The sequence below is a fragment of the Saccopteryx leptura genome, chromosome 4 (genome assembly GCF_036850995.1).
Source record: "Saccopteryx leptura isolate mSacLep1 chromosome 4, mSacLep1_pri_phased_curated, whole genome shotgun sequence".
NCBI lineage: Eukaryota > Metazoa > Chordata > Mammalia > Chiroptera > Emballonuridae > Saccopteryx > Saccopteryx leptura.
In genome coordinates, this window is record NC_089506.1 from 181,847,475 (window position 1) to 181,869,920 (window position 22,446).

A 22,446-nucleotide genomic window follows, 5' to 3' on the forward strand; every position below is an offset into this window, starting at 1 on the left:
CTGATGTTGAATTTTTTAAAGTTCTTTATAGATTTTGATTATTAACCCCTTATCAGATGTGTTGGCCAATATGTTCTTCCAGTGTATGGGTTGTCTTTTTATTTTGTTCTTGTTGTCTTTTGCTGTGCAAAAGCTTTTAGTTTGATATAGTCCCATTTGTTCATCCTGTCCCTTATTTCACTTGCCTGTGGAGTTAAATCAGCAAATATATTGCTGAAAGAGATGTCGGAGAGCTTGCTGCCTATGTTTTCTTCCAAGATGATCATAGTTTCGCAACTTACATTCAAGTCATTTATCCATTTTGAGTTTATTTTTGTGAATGGTGTAAGTTGGTTATCTAGTTTCATTTTTTTGCATGTATTTGTCCAATTTTCCCAGCTCCATTTGTTAAAGAAGCTGTCTTTGCTCTATTGTGTGCTCTTACCTCCTTTGTCAAATATCAATTGTCCATATAGGTGTGGGCTTATTTCTGGTTTCTCTGTTCTGTTCCACTGATCTGTATGCCTGTTCTTATGCCAGTACCAAGCTGTTTTGAGTACAATGGCCTTGTAGTATAAGTTGATATCAGGAAGTGTGATACCACCCACTTTATTTTTCTTTTTCAAGATTGCTGAGGCTATTTGTGTTCTTTTTCAGTTCCATATAAAGTTTTAGAATATTTGTTCTATATCTTTGAAGTTTGTCATTGGTATTTATTTCCTTCCTTCTACATCCTCTGGGCTTTACTTGATGTTCTTTTTCTACTTCTTTTAGGTGCAGGGTTAAGTTGTTAATTTGAGCTTTTTCTTGCTTCTTAAGGTATGCCTCTAATACTATGAACTTCCCTCTCAGGACTGCTTTTGCTGTGACCCATAAATTTTGAGTTGTTGTATGTTCATTTTCATCTATTTCAAGAAAGTTTTTTATTTCTTCCTTGATCTCATTGTTAACCCATTCATTATTTAATAGAATGCTATTTAGTCTCCAAGTGTTTGAATGTTTTCCAGTTCTTCTATTGTAGTGATTTCTAGTTTCATGCCTTTGTGATCAGATAAGATGCTGGATATAATTTCAATCTTCTTAAATTTATTAAGACTCATTTTGTGTCCTAACGTGTGGTCTACCCTAGAGAATGTACCATGAGTACTTTAAAAGAATGTATATTCTGCTGCTTTGGGGTGAAAGGTTCTGAAGATATCTATTAAATCTAGTTGATCTAGTGTGTCATTTAAGGCCACTGTTTCTTTGTTCATTTTCTGCCTGGAGGTTCTATCCATTGATGTTAGTGGGGTATTAAAATCCCCTACTATTATAGTATTGCTTTTGATGTCCCCCTTTTTGTCCATTAAAATCTGTTTTATATATTTAGGTGCTCCTATATTAGGCGTATATATATATTTATAATGGTTATATCTTCCTGTTGTAATGGTCCTTTTATCATTATGTAGTGACTTTCTTTAATTCCTACTAGAGTCTTTGTTTTAAAGTTTATTTTGTCAGATATTAGTATTGCTACCCCAGATTTCTTTTCCTTTCCATTTGCGTGAAATATTTTTTTCCATCCCTTTACTCTCAGTCTATGTGTATATTTTGTTCTGAGGTGTGTCTCTTGTAGACAGCAAATGTACGGATCCTATTTTCTTATCCATGCAGCTACCCTATGTCTTTTGATTAGAGCATTTAATCCATTTACATTTAAGGTTATTATTGATATGTAGTTGTTTATTGCCATTTTCTTCTTCAAATCTATAATCATCTTTTTCTTGATTTCTTTTTTCCTTTGCTCTTTTTACAGCAAGCCCCTTAACATTTCCTGCAGTACTGGTTTGGTTGTAATCAATTCCTTGAGGTTTTTTTTTTCTTGTCTGGGAAGCTTTTTATTTCTCCTTCAATTTTAAATGATAATCTTGCTGGATAAAGAAGTCTTTGTTGTAGGCTCTTGGTTCTCATTACTTTGAATATTTCTTGCCATTCCCTTCTGGCCTCAAGTGTTTCTGTTGAAAAGTCAGATGTCATCCTTATGGGGGCTCCTCTATAGGTAATTGACTTCTTATCTCTTGCTGCTTTTAGTATTTTTTCTTTATCTCTTAACTTTGGTATTTTAATTATGATGTGTCTTGATGCAGGTCTCACTGGGTTTCTCTTTATTGGGACTCTCTGTGCTTCTTAACTTGTATGACTTTTTCCTTCATCAATTTTGGAAAGTTTTCAGCTAGGATTTCTTCAAACAGGTTCTCTATCCCTTGTTTTTTCTCTACTCCTTCAGGAACCCCTATGATGCAAATGTTATTTCTCTTCATACTGTTACAGAGTTCTCTTATAGTTTCCTCAGCCTTTTTGAGCCTCTTTTCTTTTTGTGTGTTTTTATTTATCTTGTACTCTAAGTCACTGATTCAGTCCTCTGCTTCATCCAGCCTGCAGGTGAGTCCTTCTAGTGTAATCTTCATTTCTGATATGTAATTTTCATTTCTGATTGATTCTCTTTTATGATTTCAATGTCCTTTTTGATGTTTGCAATTTCTTTGTTTAGGTGCTCATTAAGTCCATCCATTGTAGCTCTAAGATCCTTAAGCATCCTGCCTGACCAGGCGGTGGTGCAGCAGATAGAGCATTGGAATGGGATGCAGAGGACCCAGATTTGAGACCCCAAGGTTGCCAGCTTAAGTGCGGGCTCATCTGGTTTGAGCAAAGCTCATGAGCTTGGACCCAAGGTCACTGGCTTGAGCAAGGGGTTACTTGGTCTGCTGATGGCCCAGGGTCAAGGCATATATGAGAAAACAATCAATGAACAACAAGGTGTTGCAACAAAAAACTGATGATTGATGTTTCTCATCTCTCTCTGTTCCTGTCTGTCTGTCTCTATCTATCCCTCTCTCTGACTCTCTGACTCTCTGTCTCTGTAAAAAATAAAATCCTTAAGCATCCTAACAATCATTATTTTAAAGTCTGCATCTGGTAAATTGATTACTTCCATCTCATTCAATTCTTTTTCTGGGGATTTCTCTTGTTGATACATATGAATTACATTTCTCTGTCTAATTTTTTCTGTGTGCAGTTTGCAAGCTTTGGGGGGTTGGGAAGCTGAGGTTAGTATATGGAATGTGGCCCCTCCTACAGGGCTTCATCCCTCAGCCTCTGCTGGTTGCTCAGATCTTAATTCTCCTTAACAAGTTGAGCCACATAAAAGTCTTAATTTCCCTGCTGTTTGTTTGCTGAGCCCAGCAGGGAGCTTCTGTGTTTAGGACAGGGGTAGTGGGCATATCTTGCTCTTTGGCCCCAGTTGAAACTCTATCCAGGCCATTTTTTTTCTTTCTTTTTCTTTTTCTGTATGGTAAGTCCACAGGAATGCAGTGGGTATGACCTCTGAGAACAAGAAGGTGTGGTCTGCCCAGTTATTCTCTGGGGGTGGGGTGCATTCTTCATATCAGAAGGGGGAGGTGTAGCTCAGGTCTCTCTAGAAACCTGAGTCACTGACCCTCCCCTTTACTTCCTCCTTTCTGAACATCCTTTTATGCTGATTGGAGCTGGAGAGCTTTCTGGAGGTGGGTCAATTGACCTTACACTAGGCTTGTGCTGGACGGAGGGAGTGCCCCTCCCCCTGCCTATGGCTGCCTCAGTATTGGAGAATGACTCAGCACAGGTATTCTTCTCCCTGTCACTGTTTGTGTCCTTGTGCCTCCATGCCCCCATGCTCCTCATGCAAGACCAGTCCTCTCAGCTCTCCTCATCCCCAGAGCCCCAGGTAAGTGGCTGTGAGTGAGATTTTCTGTGCTAGCCCTTTAAGGCAGCAACTTCTTCGTAAGCTGTTTCCTGCAGGCAGAAATCCCGTTCTTTTCCCCACTCAATGCTGTCAGACTGTCTCCTCCAGTCTCTGGGTCTCTAGATGAGGCTCCAGTCCTGGGACTGGGGACTCTTGCCTTTCAGCATCTCTCTCCCTGCAATGAGAATCCCTCTGGACCCTCAGCCACCCCTCACTCCCAGGAGCCCCCACCGCATCTCCACACATACTACCAGTCTCGGTGTGGTTTTTTCTGTGCTCCTTGGTTTTCAAGTCTTGTTCTTTTAGTTCAAAGTTGGCTTTTCATGATGATCGTTCTTAATTAATTTGTAATCCAGTTTGGTCCTGGGAGGTGGCAGTTTGTATGTCTGCCTACTCCACTGCCATCTTCTCGAATTCCCTATGAATATTTTGTAAGGCAAGGTCCTGTCTAAGGATAATCAGGAGTTTGTGCGGAAATTCATTTTTTTTTAAATTAAAAATTGTGTGGCTAGAATAAAATGTGTTTTCTGGATGTTTATAGAGCTACTCGACCTTAAGAACAAGGTTGATTAGCTTGAAAGTATATTATCTCCATTTCTTACTACTTATAACTCTCTCTTTTGCAATTGAAATTGTATAAACATCTATTTCATTTGTGGCCTCTCTTTTTGTGCAGAAGCTCCAGTGAGTAGAGCTTCACTTTACAACAGAGATGGAACTGTGGTCCCCATACAGCTACACGAACACTGGTTAAAGCAATTCATGTATCATGATTTGGAATCTGATCTGTGCTGGATAAGTTTGACTCATATGCTAAGTGATCTGCTACATTCTTATTTCTCAATGATAGTGCTTCACTAATAAACAATTTTCTCCTTTTGCTCAGTGTAGGAATCCCCAAGGGGCTGTTAAAATCTGGAAATAGAAAAGCAGTTCTCTTAGGCAGATAAAAATCTTAATGATAGATGAATCTCACTGGATTTAGCATATTGTTTTGATAGTCTTGGGATAAATCATTTAAATTAATATTTCTTTATTTTATAACTAGTTTGAAGAACTTAGTGCTTAAATAGAAATCTGCTAGTTTTTTATAGTAACATCACTTGTTTCTTCTGCCTCCCTGCTGTCCTTACCTATAACTCATTTTGCCTATTATGAAAATAAGCACCAATGTTGCTTCAGCCAATACCTGTTTTCTCAAAGCTTTGCTCATTAATAAACACTTCTAGAAAACAAATAAAAAAAACAGCCCCCTCCCCCCAAAAAAGCAGAAAGGATAGTCAATGTAGGTTCATCTCAAATTCACTTTTATTTTATTGACTTTTAATGTTAAATGAACATTTATTAACCACTTGCTATGCTCGGGCTCTGTGCTGGTGACTCGTGCATTGTTTCATGTTATCCTCCCAACTGGACCATAAAATTTTTACAGATAAGAAACCTGCCTGTGGTCCAGCTTAATTAAGTTAATTAAGCCAAATTCTTGTGAATAACAGATTTTCATGATTAGGATTGTGGGCACATTTGAACCTGGCTGTGCCAATGTCTAAAATTCACACACTACCAGCCAGGAGAGTGGGGGAGGTAAGCAGACACAGCCTGCCAGAGTCCATATATCCCACCTCTCTGTCAGCTCTGTGCCCTAGCACAAGAGCTTAAGCATTCTGGGTCTCATTTTTCTTTTATTGAATTTATTAGGATGACATTGGCTAATAAAATTATGTAGGTTTCAGGTGTACAACTCTATAATATATCACCTGCATATTGTATTGTGTGTTCACCACAGGTCAAGTCCCCATCACCATTTATTACCCCCTCTTCTCCCCACCCCCTTTCCCTCTTCTATTTACCATACTGTTGTCGAAGTGGTTTTATTTTATTTTGATTTATCTCTTCATCTTTTTTACCCCATCTACCAACCTCCTCTCTGACAGAGGTTTGTTCACTGTACCTGAGTCTGTTTCTATTTTGTTTGTTAGTTCATTTTTTCATTAGAGTCCATATATGAGTGAAATCATATGGTACATGTCTCACTGGCTTAGTTTATTTAGCATAAATACTCTCCACGTCCATCCATGCTGTTGCAAAGTGTAAGAGTTCCTTTTTTTTTTATGGCTGAGTACTATTCCATTGTGTAAATCTACCACAGCCTTTTTATCCATTCATTTACCTGTAGGCACTTAGGTTGCTTCTACATCTTGGCTATTGTAAATAGTGCTGCAGTGAAAATAGGGGTATGTATTTGTTTGAATTAGTGTTTCAGTTTACTTGGATATATTCCCAGAAGTGGAATTGCTGGGTCATAAGGCAGTTCCATTTTTATTTTTTTGAGGTAACTCCATCATCTATTTGTGAGTTTATTTTCATGACTGCTGTAGATAAATGATTTATTTCTCTGTTGGTAAGTCATGGTAGAAGTTTTTTTGGGTGTCTGAATAAATGAATCAGGTCTTACATCACATTGCCTAAGGACATGATTTCAGGGCGAAGGTCAGGCTTCCTCCCCTGCTGATGGCCCGGTGCTGCCCCCATCCTGTTAGTGGCTACTTGAGATTTAGCAATTACATTCCCCCTTTGTAAATGTGCTGATTAGCTATTTCTTTGAGGAAAGCATTTTCGAGGGGAAAGAGGGGAAAGCGGAGTACAGGTATTGGCTATATCTCAGGACAAGTGAAGATGCGAGCAAATTTCTGCCTGCCGCTGGGACTGCACCTCCATTCACATGGCCTCACATTCCAACTGGCTGCCTTTGTTTCTTACTAACGGTTCACGCACTGGTTGCAAATGGAAGGGGATTTAGTTTTCAAGTCTTAGCTCCCATCTAATCTGATGTTTTCTCTTCTATAAAATGAGAAGATGAAAGGTACTACTATTAATACTATTATTAATAAGTTATCAAAAATGTTCCGTTATTCAAATTTTCTCTTGGAAATGGTGTTTTTTTGCCACAACACTATCGACAATTCCTTGTTCCTCAGGGCACATTATAAGCTCCCACCACTCTGATATCAGTGTTTAGACATATTTGGTTTGCTGTTTGACAGCCCAGCTGTGGTTGTTGTTTGTCATGTCTTACAACATAGTTCCTGGCCGCATTAACTTGTGTTATGAATAAGAGATTTTTTCATTTAAAAAATATATTGAGAGGCCCTGGCTGGTTGGCTCAGCAGTAGAGTGTCGGCCCAGTATGTGGAAGTCCTGGGTTTGATTCCCAGCCAGGGCACACAGGAGAAGCGCCCATCTGCTTCTCCACCCTTCCTCCTCTCCTTTCTCTCTGTCTCTCTCTTCTCCTCCCGCAGCCAAGGCTCCATTGGAGCAGAGTTGACCCCAGGTGCTGAGGATGGCTCCATGGCTTCCACCTCAGGCACCAGAATGGCTCCGATTGCAATGGAGAAATACCCCAGAGGGGCCAAGCATCGCCCCCTGTTGGGCATGAGGGGTGGATCTGGGTCAGAGGCATGCAGGAGTATGTCTGCCTGCCCCCCACCCCCACTACTCACTTTAGAAAAATACAAAATATATATATTGAGATACAGAAATATTTAGGTGGAATTCCACGCACACAGGAAGAACATAGTCTCTTTTTTCAGTCTAGCTATACTTTTTAAGTACATCCAGAATTCAGGGGTCATCTTAGGTCCAGCTGACTTCCTACAATATCCCCTGAAGCACAACTGGGATTGTTAAAACAGTTTGTATTTATAGACAAGCACTAGCATAGTTCTGTTTCTTAGATGATCTTAGAAGAAACTAAGTTTGTTTGCATTTGTTAGCAGTTTATTAATAGTGTGGTAACTCATATTGTTAGTTTGTGGAACTCACATTCTGATGCCTATCTGATATAACTCGAGGTGGTTAGCAGTAATTAGACTTCCTAAAATACTGACTTTCCTTAGGTTAATGAAATATTTATATGCTAACACCTGCATCAAATTACAGCTGGCATGCCTTAGTCCCTCTCTACTCAGAGTGTGGCCCAGAATGACAGCACCAGAATGGAGCTGTTTGGAACGCAGAATCATAGGCCCACCCCAGACCTCCTGTGATCAGAATCCACATTTTAATAAGATGTCTGCTGGCGGTACATTAAAGTTCAAGAACACTGCCCCAGTAGACTTCATATTTAAGTTTTAAAAAGGGATGAAGAAGGCAACAATTATTTGCTGTTCTTGTCAGAGAAAAATCAGAATCAGCAAAGCAGCTGAATTAGTAACTTGCTCATCTGTGTAGACCAGCACCAGCCTGGCAACTATGTATTTAACCTCAGGTTAAAAAAATTAATTTTAATGCATTTTCTTTAAACCAATACATCTAAAATATCATTTACATAAACAAGGAAAAATACTATGAGATATTCAACTTCTTTCATAATATCAGAACTTCTCAGTTTGGACTAGCCACATTTCAAGTGTTCAGCAGACACACGTGGTGAGTAGCTGTCATACTGACAGAGCAATTGAGGATGATGACGTTTCTATCATCCCACTCCAGGGTGCCTTGAATTGCCCTTCCCTGTGGTGGTAAAAGGTGGAGGAAACTGCATACACTCCCTGCCTATTTATTTACTATTAGATGCCTACTATGTGTCAGACTTTGTATTAGATTGGAGGGAAGAAACAGTGAGAAAGACACATAGTTTTAAAAATAGTAACAGTCCACATGATAAGTGCAGAAGAAGAGATGGGTGTCAAATGCTTTGGAAACATGGTAGAGAAAGCATGGAACAGTGCCCAGTGCAGGAAGACAGCAGCAGGCTTAATGACCCGCATGCTGCAGATACGCTGAGCCTGGCTCAAGGACTCACCTCGGCAACTCTGGGCTCTCAAAAGGAGCTTATGACAAAACCTTCTCATGGTTGTTATAAAGATGACATAATTGGATATAAAGTATCTAAGTCATAGTTTGCTCTATTGATTAACAGTTACTATTAATAGGAAGGTAAGGGTAAAGTTGAGCATTTATTGATGAATGGAGTTTCATAGGTGTTTTCAGTTAGGGTTCACCAGTTGAACATTTGCCTTATTTCTCTATAGATGGATAGATATAGATGTGTGTGTGTGTTTATACCCATATATATGCCCTATACAGGTGTACCATTTTTTAATTTTATACACACACACACACACCTATGCTGTTCCTAAACCGTCGAAGAGTAACTTGTACACATCAAGTTCATGTATCTTGTGGGGCAGCTGTGTTATAACGGCTTGCTCTTGGGTTTACCGGCTGCAAGCACTGGACTTGATTAGGGCAGGAGCACGTGCAGAGGCACGAGTGCACGACCTCTCTAAGGCTGTGGGTGCTTCTCCTGGGCAGGGGTTCTCCCAGATCACTCCCCCCTACCAGGAGGTGCGATTTTCCTTACTCCCTTGCCTTTACTGTGAATAGCAGATTTTCCTCTGTTTCTTTCCCTTTTGTTGTTTATTTGCTTGCCTATCTTTGCAAGCCTCCAATAAATGGGAATGGCCCCATGCTTTCTGGCTCCACAGTTTTTCTACCGTCAGCCCAAATCCAACGGGAACCTGCCTGGCCTCGGCCACGGCATTACATATCCCTAAATATGTCAGTACATATTTCCTGAGAACAAAACCATTGTTATATAATTAGGACATAATTATCAAATTAGGAACTTTAAAACATAACACGTTTTTCTAATCCAAAGACCATATTCAAATTTTTCCAATTGTACGACTTTTCTTTTTTCCTTTTCAGTTCACAATTCAATAAGGATTACATACCACATTTAATTCTCCTATCTCTGAAATCTGGAACAGTTCCTCAGACTTTCTCTGGAGGGCAAAGGGGTAGATGTGTAAAGGGCCTTGACATTTTTAGAACAGCTTACTTAGTAGACTATATCCCTCAACTTGGGTTTATCTGGTGTTTCCTCATGATTAGAATCAGGTTATATATTTTGGCAGGTCAGCTAGGATTTTGAGAGATAACTGTTAATGAAGGACCTAGTAACAGCAGTAACCACCACTCCTCCCAGGCCTGCGGGCGGGGGCAGGAGCGATGCGGTCAGGTCCAACTTGGGAGCTGTCGCTGCGGACGGTAGAAGGGGCACCTGAGAGAAGCCGTAGTTATTCAGGGATGCCGCACGCCCAGAGCCATGGCAACGAGGGAGGGAGAGCGAGAGGAGTCAATACTCTGAGCTTGCTCTCTTTTTACCCTGGATCTTCTATAGTTGCTCTTTGTGACTCAACTCAACAAGACATGGACAAGCAAGGCGATCCAGGTAATTTAGTCTTTAGCAGCCAGCGTCCTGGAACAGGGAGAATGGTACCGAGAATAGACCTCAGCGAGATTAGGGAAAACAAAATATCCCCACCGCACCAAATAAAGAAATTGGGGAGAACACTCCAAGCAGAGGAATGAGGTATGAAATGCCAAAATGTGTTGAGGAACATTCTGGAATGTACTCAAGGAGGTTAAGAGGCTGGGCCCATTTTGTAAAATCATCACATATCAAGTGTATTGCCGGTGGCCGAGGCCAGCCAGGTTCACATTGGGTTTGGGCTGACGGTAGAGAAACTGCAGATCCAGAAAGCCTCGGGCCATACCCGTTTACTGGAGGCTCACAAAGACAGGCGAGCAAATAACAAAAGCGAAAGAGCTAGCAAAGGAAAACCTGCTATTTACAGTAAGGGCAAGAGAGCAAGGAAAACTGCCCCTCGCGGTGGTGGAAGAGCGATCTGGGAGAACCGCCGTCTGGGGGCAGCACCCAGAGCCTGATACAGACTATGCGCACGTGCCTCTGCCACTAATCAAGCAAAGCGCTTGCAGTTGCTAAACCCGCAAGCAAGCCTAACACAGCTGCCCCACATCAAGCTAAGGACTTCCTTGTTGCTCCTGCTGACAAAGAGTTCTAAGTGGGGGAGTCACTTAAACAGATTAGCATTCCAGGCAAAATTGCCACAGTAGCAATGGAGCAGAACTGCAAAGAGATGAAAAGGAGTTGCTGCAACAGTTCAGGGCAGAGATGAAGGAAGACAGCGTGCGGAGAAAAGAGCACAGGAGTCATTTGGGAACATTGAAATATTAGAACGAGGAACAGGTCAAAAATGCTTGAGGCTTAACTAATGATTAGCATTATTAATAATGGCAGCTAACAGGTAGTGGGCACCAACAATTTGACACTAGATTAGAGATCTCATTAATCTTCAGAGAAAGGCCAGGAGACAGGTGTTGTAATCAGTTTTAATTATAGTCATGTGTTGCATAACAACTTTTTGGTCAATGATGGACTGCATATATTACAGTGGTCCCATAAGATTATGATGAAGCTGAAAAATTCCATTGCCTAGGGATGTGGTAGCCATCATGACGTTGTAGCACAATGCATTCATTATGCATGCGTTTGTGATAGTGATGGACTACAGTATTTATAAAGTCTGTAGTAATGTCCATAATATCCCATGTCTGCCGATACACTCACCAACGCACCCAGAGCAACTTGCAGTCCTGCAAGCTCCATTCATAGTGAGTGCCCTATACAGTATAGGTAGGTGTACTAGTTAAGAAAATGTTTTATACTGTGTTTTCCCTGTACATTTTCTATATTTAGACAGAAATACTCACCATGATGATATAATTGACCGCAGTACTACTCATCAGAGGAACAGGCTGTGCAGGTTTGCAGCCTGAGAGCTATAAGTCATACCATAGGGCCTAGGTGTACAGTAGGTTATACTTCCTAGGTTTGTGTACATGCAGTCTGTGATGTTAACACAATGACAAAACCACTGAACAGTGCATTTCTCAGAATGTATCCCTGTTATTAACTGATACATGACTGCGTAAGAAATAAAAATGTCTGGGTGGGTGATACTACCATGAATGGAGGTAGAATGTTTGAAGTCACCAGTGGGACATACGGTGAGTCCTCACCAGTAAGCTGGTGGACAGTGGGACTTGGCCTTGTGTGGACAGATCTAGATGGGGCTGGGAACATGGGTGACATTGCACAGCTGAGGTGAGAGTTCAACCATAGAATCTAGGAGACCAACCAGGATAAATACTGAACAAGAAGAAACACTGCCATGTGATAAGGAGTATTTTAAGAAAAGCTAGAAACTGTCAGGTGTATGGTGGGAAAAAGGGAATACTACATGGAGAGATTTTTGTTGTTGATAGAATTGGCCCCTCCAACATTGGTCTAATCAGTGTTCCAGCTGGCCTAGACTTGTAAGGGACACACAGTTTACTACTTTGAAAACAGAAGTGTTGCTTCCCACATAGCCATGTAAGGTCCTGAACTTACCTCCTGTGAACACATTGAATCTACCGTCACATATGGAACAATTTCCTTCAAAAATCACAGGTTGAAGGGAGAGTCTGGGACATGCTCTTGAACTTACCTCCTGTGAACACATCGAATCTACTGTCACATATGGAACAATTTCCTTCAAAAATCACAGGTTGAAGCAAATGGGAGAGGCTGGGACATGCTCTTGCCCTGTGACTCGCAGTCAGGAGGGAACTCAAACCTGGAGCTTCTTCCAGATGAGCAGTGGGTATGAACCCCATATCAGGCACCCTAACTTGTAAGACCTGCACCTGAGAGACAAGCCCCCAAAACATCAAGCTTTGGAAAAAAATGTGGCTTGCTTCCATGACACACACAAGGTTACAGCAAATGAGAAACAGCTCTTAAAGGGCTCACCCAGCACAGAACCGCCTATTGAGAGGTGCCTCTTATGTGTAAGAGGCTCACTTACCTGAAAGCAGTGGCCTGAAGGGCAGGCATCTAACTCGACAGACATTAGGGACCTTGTTGGGGTGCGCTCAGGGGACGGAGGCTATTGGCCCCATGCCCAGAGCACATGAATCCGGTTCCCTGGTTTTCCTGGCTGCCCAGGGGATACCTGGCTCTGCTGGTCAGTGGGGCTTGTGTTCCTGAATCCCACAGGACTGTTACAGTAACAGAGACAGTTTCTGGCTGTCTGTCACTACTGGGATACCGCACCGAGAGCCTGACACCCACTCCTAGCCTTACTGCAAAGGAGATCTATTTTGCTTGTCCAACAGTTTTGGCCTGAGGGGCAGGTGCCCAGTTTGGCAGACATCGGGGGGCCTCGGGTGACCCCTCAGCGGGCAGAGGCTGGTGGACAGTCTCTGTGCTCCCTCTTGGCCCTGCTCTCGCTCACTGGCACCTCCCGGAAGGAAGTTAAATCCTAGTCTGGAGCCCTGCTTTTTATCGTTACTACCAGGGACAACGCCATGTTACGTGGCTCATCTTCCCAGGTCCCACAGGATGGTAACGAAGAAAGGGTTCTAAACCCGCTGCCACCCCAGGGCAGGCTTCTTACTGGGAACACGTGTAAGGACTGCCTGTAATCCTGTTGAGAGGCTTGAGAGAGCAACCATCGTCTTTGTCCTCTCCCTGTGTGGCACTCCTGCGGGCCAGAGTCCCCCAGAGGGGAACTTCTGCATGTGTCTGGGGCCCTGGTGTTTGCAGCTGTCACCCAGGGGACCCTCCTGGATAGGCTGGCTCTGCTGGCCAGGGGGGCTTGCGTTTCTGGGTTCCACAGGACTGAGTTAGAGAGTTGTTGGTAAGCTACCCCCCCTAACCTCCCCTACCAAGTCCCTGCATACAGACTAAGGCACACCCTCATTCTTTCTGTGAAGGAGGTTTGTGTGTCCTGCAGCTTTTGTCTGAGGGGCAGGATTCAGGTTGAGCATAAATCTAGAGGCCTACAGAGATGCTCTCACAGAACGTAGGCTGGTGGACCCCACCTTTGGGCACTCCCTTCACCTTGTTCCAGTTCCCTACTATCTCCCAGAAAGGAACCGTACACTTGCAACTGCCACTCAAGGGACACCTCTACACAGCCTGGCTGTGACTGTCAGTGGGGCTCAGGACTGTGGCTCCCATAGGACTGGATATATTTGCATGCAGTACTTACCCCATACCTGCAGGACATACGTTCTAAGAACCCTAGTGGCTGTCAGAAACCATAACAGTCCTGAACCCTATATATACTATGTTTTAAAATATATATTTATTGATTGATTTTTAAGAGGAAGGGGAAGAGGAACATCGATTTGTTGTTGCGCTTATGTGCCCTGACTAGGGATCAAACCCACAACCTTGGTGTATCAGCATGATGCTACTTAGTCAGGGCACTATGTTTTTTCCTATGCCTACATACCTGTGATACAGTCTCATTTATAAATTAGGCATCGTAAGGGAAATAGGGGTTACTTGAACATAAATACTGTGATAATGCGATGGTCAATCTGAGAACCAACCTGGCTACTAAGTGACTCATGGGCTGAGGGCATACACTGTGCAGGTACCAATGGACAAAATGATGCTTGTGTCCTGGGCAGGATGGAATGTGATTTCATCACGCTATTCAGAACGGTGTGCAATTTAAAACTTAATTATTTTTGGAATTTTCCATTTGTAATCAGACTGCTGTTGACCTCAGGAAATTGAGAGAGTGGAACCACAGATAAAGGGGACTAATGTACTTTAAAAGCTATTACTTGAGGGTCTGTCTTCCAATTGGCCTGAATCTAGGTGCTGACTGAGCTCCACCTAATCAAGGCACTGACAGGTATTGTGTAACACCTTCAACAACTGGGAGTGACTGAAAATAAAATTGGCTTAGACAGTCACATAGGTTTGTGAGACAAGAAAAGGCAAGGCTGAACAATAAGGCCCATCTCCTCTGCAAGGGCACTCCTTCCAGACAGGAAGAGGTGGTGGTTTTATCTAGTGCATAGAAACCAACATAGAATGTCACACAAAATGATGATGAATATGTTCCAACTAAATATTAAGGTAAAACCTCAGAAAAAAAAAAACCTTCATGAAATGGAGATGACTGATTTACTTTCTAAAGTAACTAACTCGTGGGAAAAATGAATAAAGACATGAAAACTTCAACAAGGAGAAAAGGATAAGAAAGTACCAAATAGACGTCACAGAGCTAAGGAATACAATAACTGACGTGAAAAACACACGGCGAAGGTTCAGCAGCAGACTCGATGAAGCAGAAGGGAGGACCTGGGGAATTATAGACAGGGCAGTGGGACTCACCCAATCAGAGCAGCAAAAAGAGTAGAGACAGATGAAATGGCTTATGGAAAAATGAGTGAACGAACATTTGCATTAGAGAGGTCCCAGAAAAAGAAGAGAGAGGGAGAAAAGAGCAGAAAACTTATTTGAACTAATGGCTGAGCACTTTCCTAACTTGATATAGACATCCATCTAGGAAACCCATAGAGTTCCAAATAAGATAAACCCAAAGACACTCTAAGACCCATTATAATTAAAACATCAAAAGTTAAAGACAATGAGAGAATCTTAAAAGCAGCAAGAGAAAAAGAACTTATTGTGGATAAGGGAACTCCCATAAGAGTATTTACATTCATTTTCAGCAGAAATGTTGCTAGACAGAAGAGCGTGGCATGATGTATTTACTTGGGGTTGGTAAACACACAATATAGCATACAGAAGATGTGTTGTAGAACTGTGCACCTGAAGTATGTATAGTTTTGTTAACTATGTCACCCCAATAAATTCAATTTTAAAAATCCCCAAAGACCGCCAAAATACTGTTAGAATAAATGAGTATAGTAAGTTGCAGGATACACTATCAATATACCAAAATATATTGTATATTTATACACTTATAACAAATATCAGAAAGAGGAATAAAGAAAAAATCCCACTTACAATTGCATCCGAGAGAAAATACATAGGAATAAATTTAACTAAGGAGGTGAAAAACCTGTAGACTGAAAACTATAAGACAATGAAGTAAATTGAAGAAGACACAAATAAATGGGAAGATATTGTGTGCTCATGGACTGGAAGAATTAATAATGTTAAAATGTCCATAGTGCCCTAAGCAATCTAGAGAGTCATTGTAATTCCTATCAAAATTCCAAAAGTATTTTTCACAGAAATAGAATAACAATTCAAAAATTTGTATAGAACTACAGAAGACTTTAAACAGCCAAAGAATCTTGAGAAAGAACAAAACTGAAGGTATCATGCTTTCTGAATTTAAACTATATTATAAAGTGATAGTAATTTAAACAGTATGTATTGTTCTAAGAACATACACATAGATTAATAGAACAGAACAGAGAGACCAGAAATAAACACACACATTAAGGTCAATTAATTTATGACAAAGAAGCCAAGATGTACAATGGGTAAAATAAAGACTCTTCAATAAATGATGCTGGGAAAACTGGACACCTACCTGCAAAAGAATAAAAATGGATCACTCTCTTATACCATACATGTGAATTAACTCAAAATAGATAAAAGACTTGAAGATGAGACCTAAAACCATAAAACTGCTAGAAGAGAACACAGGCAGTAAGGTCCTTGACAGTGGTCTTGGCAGTGATGTTCTGGATTTGACAGCAAAAGCAACATACACATAAAAAAATAAAAAGCAGAGACAACATAAGGACTCCATAAAATTAAAATGCTCTGCACAGTAAGAAACAACCAACCAAACAAAAGGCAACCTACTGAATGGGAGGAAATACCTGCAAATCAAATATCAGACAAAGGGTTAAATTCCAAAATACATTTAAAAGGACTGAAAATGAGCAGAGGATCTGACTAGACATTTTCCCAGAGAAGACATACAGATGGCCAACAAGTACATGAAAAGAGGCTTAGTATCACTAATCATCAGGGACATGCAAATCAAAACCTCAATGAGATATCCCCTCATAACTGTAAGAATTACTATTATAAAATAAACAAAAAAACACAAACAAGAAATAACAAGCATTGGTGAGGATGTGGAGAAAATCAAACCCTTGTGCACTGTTAATGAGACTATAATTAGCACAGCCACCATGGAAAACAGCACAGAAGCTTCTCAAAAAATTAAAAATAGAACATATGATCCAACAATTCCAATTTTGGGTTTTATCTGGTGAAAACACTAATTCAAAAAAATATCTTGGCAGCATTTACAGATAGCCAAGATATAGAAACAACCTAAGTGCCTTTGACAAATGAATATATATATATATATATATATATATATATATATACACACACATACACATATATATATATACACACACACACATATATGTACATGTACATATATATACATAATACATCACAATGAAATATTATTTGGGCATAAAAATAAGGAAATGTTGCCATATATGACAACATGGATGGACCTTGAAGGCATTATGCTAAGTGAAATAAGTTAGAGAAAGGCAAATACTGTATGAGCTCACTTATATCTGGAATCCAAACAAGAACAATAAAAACTGAGCTCATAGACACAGAATAGACTGCGAGTTATCAGAGATGGGGGCAGTGGGTTGAAGGTGGGAAAAATGGGTGAAAGAGTCAAAAGTTTCAAACTTCTAGTTGTAAAATAAGTCATGGAAAGGTAATGTTCAGCATGGTGACTATAGTTGATAATACCTAATTACATATTTTAAAGTTGTTAATAGATTAGATCTTAAAAGTTCTTATCAGAAGAAAAAAATTTTGGAACTTGATATGGTGACAGATGCCAACTAGACTTATTGTGGGCATTTCTCAATATGTACAAATGTTGAATCATTATGATATAAACCTGAAACTAATATCATGTTGTATGTCAGTTATATCTCAATTAAAATAAGAAAAATAACTACTATGACAAACAAGATATTTTCTGTAAGACATGACAATAACTCTAGCTCCTCACTGAAGGTTTAGTTTGACTTGAATGAAGTCTCCTGGTTGGACTCCACAACTATTTTGTTTTGTGACCTTTTATATACTATTGAACTTCTACCTGAGGATTTGTGCTTTTTAGCTCCTAAACAGAGAATGATAATTTCATATTAGAAGATTATTTTATCAAAATATTTTAAAGTCCTTAAAACATAATGCATACATTTTTAAAATTAGTTTTATCCAGGATTATGGCTAGATCTTAATCAAAATGCAAAGTTCATAACATTAACTAGATCCTAAATTAGTGTTTCTTAATAGCTTGAAGTAGACATATTATCTATTTTTCATTTTGAGGAATCAAGTTGAAAACATTTTTCATGTGGAGAAGGAATCATTTAAGGAACAATGGAAACCACTAATGTAGCTTAATGCTTCCCATTACTTTGAAAACATTTATTTCATCCGTTGGTTACTGGCAGTTCTATTATAGTTTAGAGACAACAGTAAGAAATTTTATGGTTTATGCTTCATTAGGAAACAGAATTTCAGATATTTGACCTCAGATAATTGTGAATCCCACTGAGGATGCATTACATATTTTCAGACTGTGTACTTTTAAACCACAAGAAAGTATGGAACACAATTTATCCTGGGAAATTTCTTTTAGGATCTGCAATATCTTTTTTGTGGATTGTTAATATATACTATACATGGCTGTATTGTATATTATATCTCTTATTAACTCTAGTGCCATCACTAATGTTTTAATATATAACTGTATGTGCCTCAAGGGAGCAGTTTGTGTGCCTTACTGGCAAGGAGCACACAAAAAAAATTCCCCCTGCTGTTCTCCTCTATTATAAATTAATATCCTCTACCAGGGGACCTCTTACGATATAAAATTGTCATCCTGTGAGTGGTATGGATGAAATTGCCATGGAGGAAAACTCAGCAGTAACCAGAGTATGAATAACGCAGCACCTTTTCTGCTGTACTTGGGACCCCTGGTGTCTTATATTAATGATAAATAATTTACTTTGCTAATTTCAAAGTTTAATAATCTGCGTTATCTTTTCAGTCACAATCTTTTCTTAATGTAAGTGTATTTTCTATTCTGAAATAAAATATTCTAATAACATGAAATCATTTTAGCCAGCTCCAGAGTATTGTGCAATTTCTGTAAGAGAAGATTGCAGCAAGTAATAGTACCTGGGGGATGGCTCCTTTCAAGTGACATTGCTGCCTGCATTGCTTTTCACTTTGGCAGCAAAGGCGTTTCAGGAGAAGGCAGCTGATCCATAATGACAGTCTTGTGTGTCGTAGTATGATGGTTGCCTGGCAACTCTACCTGTAGAAACTAAAGATTAGACTTGTATCTGTAATAATCCCTTTTTGTTGTCAAGATGTATAGGTACTTTATATATTGAGCTCAGAAAGTACTTAAAATCCTAACGGTTTGCTCATTTGATGTCCCTTCAGGAGTGTGTAAGACTGTTGGATGTCAACAAATAAGTTGTTGGGGAGTAAGTGATACACAATACTATAACTAGGTCTCGAGTGTGTTTGAATGATGTCTCTTAAATGAGTCTGAGCCTAACCTTGGCATCTCACATCCCTTACTTTTATCTCTTCCTAAGACATCTCTCTACACCTACAGAACTTTTATGGACTATATCAATGTGTTAGTTTCTGCAGGGTATAAATGTGAGAAAGTCAGAGCCGTTGATCTTTCTGTTTGGGGTGGACACTTTGTGATCTACTAGAGCATATACCTGGAGAGAGATGTTCTCCCTGTCACACCCAGGCCACATGCCCATCAGTATCAGCTATTCTTTTTACATACTTATAGAGATCAAGGTCAGCTGTGGATTATGCTCAATGCCCAGCCCACTACTTGGAGCTCCATCCATTCTCAGAGTATGCTATAATGTTGGTCATTACCTAGGACTAGTGATCTCCAAAACCCCATTCCTGTTTTCCATGCCTCAGATTTCACTTTTGGAGTCTATACTGTTTTTGACTATTACGTACCTACCTTAATGCCCAGAGTCTCACAGAAAACTTGTGAGGAAAAATTCACTAAAAGATTACATATTGTATTGATGAGAAAACTCCCCTAGGGATAGTGGAGTACATCCAAATTCTAAAAGCGGACAAGGTTTCAAGCTAAAATGTATTGTTTTTTAATGCATAGGCTAAGAACTTATATTGCTAATGATGTAAAGGACCATCCTTTATCATTCCAAACTGTTCCAAACGGGAATATTTTGTCATTATTCTTCCGTAGAGCCATTATCTTAGTGGACTGAGGAAGTTGAAAGTAGTTACTTCTTTGATTCTTGATATAATCTTAATAGTAAGCTACTTTTTTACTGGCCACCAACACACCCATGACTTCTATTAATTTTATCCCAAATTAGTATATCTGATCATAAGTAAGAGAGCTGCATAAAAATGATCTGTCTTTGCTGCCTCTGTCACTCACTAAGACAGCACAACATTTTCTGCCACAGCTCATCAAGAAGGCGTAAGTATTAGATGTGTTACCGAATTCATCAGGATTCAGCTGGGGAAGCTGAAGCAGTGCATTACGGAATAAAGGTTCCTTATGGCAATGAGACCTCCTGCAGTCGTCAGAGTAGCTAAGGAAGTAAGTATCCAGAAGGGAGAAATGAAGGATCAGAGAGAGGTCACCAGTCAGCGTTTCTAAAGCACTGGGGCTGGTGGGCAAGAACTTGCAGGGGAACCTCGGAAGCAGGGTGTTCAGTGGCCAGGGCAGGGCCATGGAGGCGAGCTGGGGAAGAGCCCATGGAAAGCTATCACCTACGGTGGCAACTGTTTGTGCAGCTGTCCAGGTAGCTGTCTGGGAGCCCGGGGCTGCTGCTGGTCAGCAGCAATGACAGTCATGAGGAAGAACTGGACAGGAAGCTGGAGGAAGTCAGGACAAGTTGGTATCCACTGACCCCTCTGAGTTGTTCTCCACATTTAACCACAACCTGCCTGCAGAAATAACGGTTGCTGTTTCCATACTGTCTTCCCATACTCATGTCAGTTCTTAGCCTGGGATCATATAGGGAAGAGGATTCCAGGCAATGTTCCATATTAACCAGGTTGACATAGTTGAACCTACCAAAGACTTTCTGTAGAGACCCTCTGTGGCAGACCCTTCAGGTAGGTGTCAGTGAGCTCCCTGAGAATAGAGGCCCGGTGTGTCATTCACCTTTTTTTATCCCTATGCTCAGGTTCAGAATCTACTATGGGAAGACAGAACAGAGGAAGATAAAGTAGGAAGGGTTGGCTATAGCCACGACTTTATAATCCCCCGCTGGTCATGCCACAGAATGACTGATTAGTGATGACCTTGAAAGTGAGTTCTCCAGCACATGCTTAATCGCTTCTTCTCTTCCCTCCACTGCCACCCAGCTCCCTGCAGATAGGTGACCAGTTAGCCTCTCCACGGCCACTGGAAAGTTAGCTACGCTCACAGGTTTCCCTGTGCTGGTCATGAGGAATACAGAGATAGACCTAAGTCAGTCACTTTTAAGGCTTTTTAAAGCAGCAATCCAGTGGGAGAAGGGTGACATAAAGTCATGGTAGGTTAAATATTAATAGAAATAGAAAATAAAAATTAGATGTTCACAAATACCACAGACACAGGAGGGAAATCACTGTGGGTTAGCACTGTGAGTAAAAGGTTTTTGGAGGGGGTGGCGAATGAGAAAGCCTTAAAGCCTTGGGGGGGATGTGATAAGCTCGGCACCTGCTGTTGTTGTCAGTCAGCTTTGGGAGCCAGAGAACCATGTGTGACCTCAGATGTTAAGGCTAGCAGCGGTTAAACTAGTCAAATTATTTAATTCTGCTGTACAAGGAGTACAAATCATAAGGACTAAGATCAGAATAACTCAGGAAGCAAAAATAGGACAAAGGTTATACAACGAGAACATAGAGATGGAAAAAATATATACCAATTTCAAATCTATTTAAAAATTCAATTAAAACGATAACATATATGCCTGAAAATAGCGGTGTGCTGTGGTAGAAGCAGTGTTCCCCTGACTGAGACTTTGGCCTTTAAATGATTAATGTGTCAAGTTGTGGGTTCATTCTCAGAATAAAGTTGTAATATTGGGTCAGCAATACCAGTTTTTAGCTCAGAATATAATTTGCATCAGAATTACATTAAAAATCCTATAGTTTAATTACTAATTCAGCAAAGTTCCAGAAATGACCAAGCAGAGTAAAAGTAGGCCGAGGATTATAATGAAATCAAAGTCCATGAAATAGGCCATCCTTTGAGAAGAACAGTTCCTTTCTCCTTCAATAGCATTTCCTTAAGAACCATCCTGACTCTTAAGTTGTCTTCTACTTCTCCCTAATTTTACTCTTCCTCTTTGTCATAAGGCCTGGATCATTTCCACAATAAACCAGCTTCACATTCATTTTGAAATATCCCCTAATTTTTGTGAGCAGTGGGCAGTATACTATTATCTCTATCAAAGCAAAAAATGGTAAGTGCTCTAATTTTCTCTGGCATTAATCCACTTTGGTTTATAGTTTATTTATTTATTTTTTTTTAAATTTTTTATTTATTCATTTTAGAGAGGAGAGGGAGAGACAGAGAGAGAGAGAGAAAGGAGAGACAGAGAGAGAGAGGGAGGGGAGGAGCTGGAAGCATCAACTCCCATATGTGCCTTGACCAGGCAAGCGCAGAGTTTCGAACCGGCGACCTCAGCATTTCCAGGTCGACGCTTTATCCACTGCGCCACCACAGGTCAGGCCTATAGTTTAAATCTACACAGAGACTACTGTTCTGAGCAGAATTGTGCACTCCTACAAATTCACCTTGCAACCTAAACCCCAGTACCTCCGATAATGACGGACAGTATCTGGAGATAGGATCTTTAAAATAACAATTAAATTAAAATGAGCTCTTACAGTGGGCTCTAATCCCAAACGACTGGTGTCTTTCTAAGAAGATATTTGCACGCAGACACACAACAGGAAGACCGTATGAAGACAAAGACCCTAGGAAGCCAAG

At 40.4% G+C, this 22,446-nt stretch overlaps 1 long non-coding RNA gene across 1 annotated transcript; it reads left to right on the forward strand.

The window, feature by feature from the left end:
- The first annotated feature begins 3,609 nt into the window (after positions 1-3,609).
- On the forward strand, positions 3,610-21,914 carry LOC136404098 (uncharacterized). Its single transcript, XR_010751232.1, has 3 exons — positions 3,610-3,721; positions 19,922-20,058; positions 21,810-21,914. It is a non-coding gene; the product is annotated as an uncharacterized lncRNA (long non-coding RNA).
- Positions 21,915-22,446: the final 532 nt, after the last annotated feature.